Genomic DNA, 3,459 nt, shown 5'->3' with positions numbered 1-3,459 from the left:
TGCGGCGCCCGGGGAGCAGTTGGGGGTTCGGTGCCTTGCTCAAGGGCATCTCAGTCGTGGTATTGAAGGTGGGAGAGAGCGCTGTACATTCACTCCCCCCACCTACAATCCCTGCCGGTACGAGACTCGATCCCACAACCTTTGGGTTATGAGTCCGACTCTCTAACCATTAGGCTACGACTTCCCCCCAATTGTATGGAATATATACCCCATGCCTTAAAGTCAGAACTGTATAAAAAGAAGACAAGATGATCATTCTGGAGATGTTTCGCTGCAGAGAGCATCTCCGTTTTGTTTTCATTGATGATAAAATAAAATGTATCTTCTGGCATCAAAACTCAAGACTGAGTGTGGTTCCTCAGACGAGCGGCAGACGACACCACAGGTTCTAAAACCATCATATTTAGAATAAATATATTTATTCTGTATAGAATAAATTCTATATAGAATACTAATTGGCGTGTTTTAGAGCACCATAATGGCAATTTTGGGAACATGCCATGATAGCTTACAGGAAGCAAGACAGCTTACAGGGACCTATTTTTTTGTGATATCAGACTCACAAACAGTAACTCTAACCCTAATTCAAAAATAACTGCAGGACTTGGGACTTTGAGACCATATTAAATAAAGATATTTTATGCACAATATTTCAGTTACACTACACTTAAACGATAACTTTTATCCTAATTCTTAACAGTTGGACAAAAAAAGTGTATTTAAAACTATTGGAACACACTGCCTTTACAACTAATTGAACAGAAAATGAAAATATATATTAATGTTTAATTCTTTAAAACATTGGCAAGTAGTCCCAGTAAAAAAAAAAAAACACTGCCTTAAAATAATTCTCTTCTTTCAAGTTCTCACCTGTATAGATTCTGGAGAGGTCGAGCAACTGTCCTCCCCTCTCTCTCAGTGACAGGCCAGTTAAAGTTAAGAACATAGCTGTAATTAAATAAAGTAGCCTACTAAAATATGATAAAGTATGATGAGATACAAGTATTCGGCGCAAAACAACTTTGCTTTATTGGGAAAGGATAATTCTACTCCGGACAAAAGAACCCAATAATCAGTTATGCTGTCCATATTTACATTTACTCATTTAGCAGACGCTTTTATCCAAAGCGATTTACAAGTAGGAGAGCATATAACACTGGATCCAGCGCGAGGTCACATGCCTCGTTCTTAACGGGTTCTTTTGTCGCATCACTCGCATCCGGTGTAGATGCCCCGTTAGATCAAATCATAACGAAGCAATTCGATCGCGTGATTTGTGTCCCCAAGATGGGGATAATGTTGTTTGTTTTTCCAAAAGACATACTTCCAAAAGTCAGAATTTTGAAATATAAACTCGAAATTACCTTTTTTTATTCTTTTATTCCATGGCTTCCATAGACTGCTACTTAAAAACCGTCATTTTCTGCCACCAGATAGACTCCGCCCACAAAAAACGTCATCACTGTTTGCAAACACCGAAATTGGTCTATACTCTTCTTTGGTAACAGTCGGTGCGTTCCAAATGGGATATATCGCCCTCCGAAGGTCGTTCCAAACCAAAGTGCTCAAAACTGCCCACTTCAAAGGGCCCTTCGGAATGAAGGATTTCGAAGGGTACAACTGATGGACACTTCAGGCCCCCATGATCCTTTGCACAGGGAAGTTGTTTGGTGTATTTATGTGTATTTGGCGTATAAGTTGTATGGCATAATTTAGAACTACTTGGCATGAATTATGCATAGGCAAAATGTATCCATTTAAAATCAATTGCTTATGAAGTAATATCCATTGGCCTTGGTGCGATAAACCAAAAACAAATAAATAAACTAACATTAAATAAAAGGCGCAGCTTGCACAATCCGAGCTTTTTTGGGGGGGGCTCAACCAGCGTACAAAATGTGCAATGAAGCCGCCTCCTTGATCATCTCGTTAAGATGATGCAGAAGTGCGTTCCAAAAAAAATTTTTTTTGACCCTATACACACTTAATTTTTGAGGCCCAAATGGGCATGTCACTCTCGGATAATCAAAAATGGGCAAAGAGGTGGGATGTGGGTGGTGCTGAGGTGACTGGTTGCTGAAACCATGCATCTCTAGTGGCCAGTAGATGAATTGCCGTTTAAGTCACGTCCGTGTTGGTTTCAAGAGAGCGACTGGAAGGTTGCCGCTTGAATGGAACGCAGGGAGTGATCAGAGATGGTCTTACTATTGGGAGATGAGAGGGTCTATATTCCTTACTATTGGAGAAAGCGTAATGGTCAACTTGGATCACGTGTGCCTTAATAACCAATCACATTACAGCCTTGATGTCATTGACTTTCAGTCAGAGTTGTGCGACACTCAGTCGCCGTTTACGGATACCATAGGAATAAATGGGAAGTACCGTAAGCTGTATCCCACCTGTTGCAAAAAGTCGGTGACTTCTCTTATAAAACGGCATTTTTTTAAGTGTAAACTCTAAAAATAGTTCAATCCAAAAGTATTGTTTAGTGTAAAACATGTTGAAGATTAGCCGAGCTGTTTCCTCAAAAAAACTGTTTATTCAGTGTAGTGAAGCCTCTCCTCCATTGACATCCATTCAAACAAAAAGGCCTCTGGTCTCCTTTCCCACATACTACAGTTTCAGAGTATCTATGTAAACGTATCTATGCAAACAATCGTGCCATGTGACGCATGACGTAATTTTCACATGAGGTCAGCTATCCAGAACGCTCTCTCGCTGTTCAGGTTTCTCTGGTTATGTAACTTTGTCTTTAAGCAATGTTTTGCTAACCAGTAAAACTACAACACAGTAACAAATTTCTTTTCTTTTTGTAGTGTTGTTTGTTTACCTGGTAATGTTAATTACATTTATGATATTTTACATTAAGTTCTGTCCTTCGTGAACTGTGATATCAAGGTTTGTGTTAGGGTTAGATTTAGGGTGATTAGGATTGGGGTTTAATAAATATAACTTCTGTACAAAAACTTTGCGTGTATGAGTTTATATAAAAAAAACTGTGTGTGTGAGAGAGAGAGAGAGAGAGAGAGAGGGGGAATGAATGAAGGAAATTATGTTCATCCAAAAATGTACATGGAGAGATAATAAGAGTTAGCAACATAACCGCATAAACTTGAACTACTTTATTTAAAAGAAAGAAAGAAAGAACAAGCGTTATGAAGTACAGGAGTTTTTGCTCACTATCTTCAACTCTACAACGCCCCTTGGCACAATCTTTTGCACGTTGCCGTTTCTACAATTGTCTGCCAAGTGTCGTCTTTAAAAAAAAAAGACCAAACTTAGCATTAGTCTGTGCTCCAAAGCATTCAAGATTTACAAACTTTCCAGCGAGTGTGCTTGAGAAAGACTGCAATGAATGGGGTTTAACGAACTATTGATTGTTTTGAAACTATTGGTTGCTCCATAACAGTTGCTTCCCGAGTCCTAAAGTCTATTGGGAGTGTCGCAACTCGATAAATA

The sequence above is a fragment of the Sinocyclocheilus anshuiensis genome, unplaced genomic scaffold, assembly GCF_001515605.1.
Source record: "Sinocyclocheilus anshuiensis isolate Anshui unplaced genomic scaffold, SAMN03320099.WGS_v1.1 scaffold413, whole genome shotgun sequence".
Taxonomy (NCBI): Eukaryota; Metazoa; Chordata; class Actinopteri; order Cypriniformes; family Cyprinidae; genus Sinocyclocheilus; species Sinocyclocheilus anshuiensis.
Note: the sequence above shows the minus strand (reverse complement) of the source record.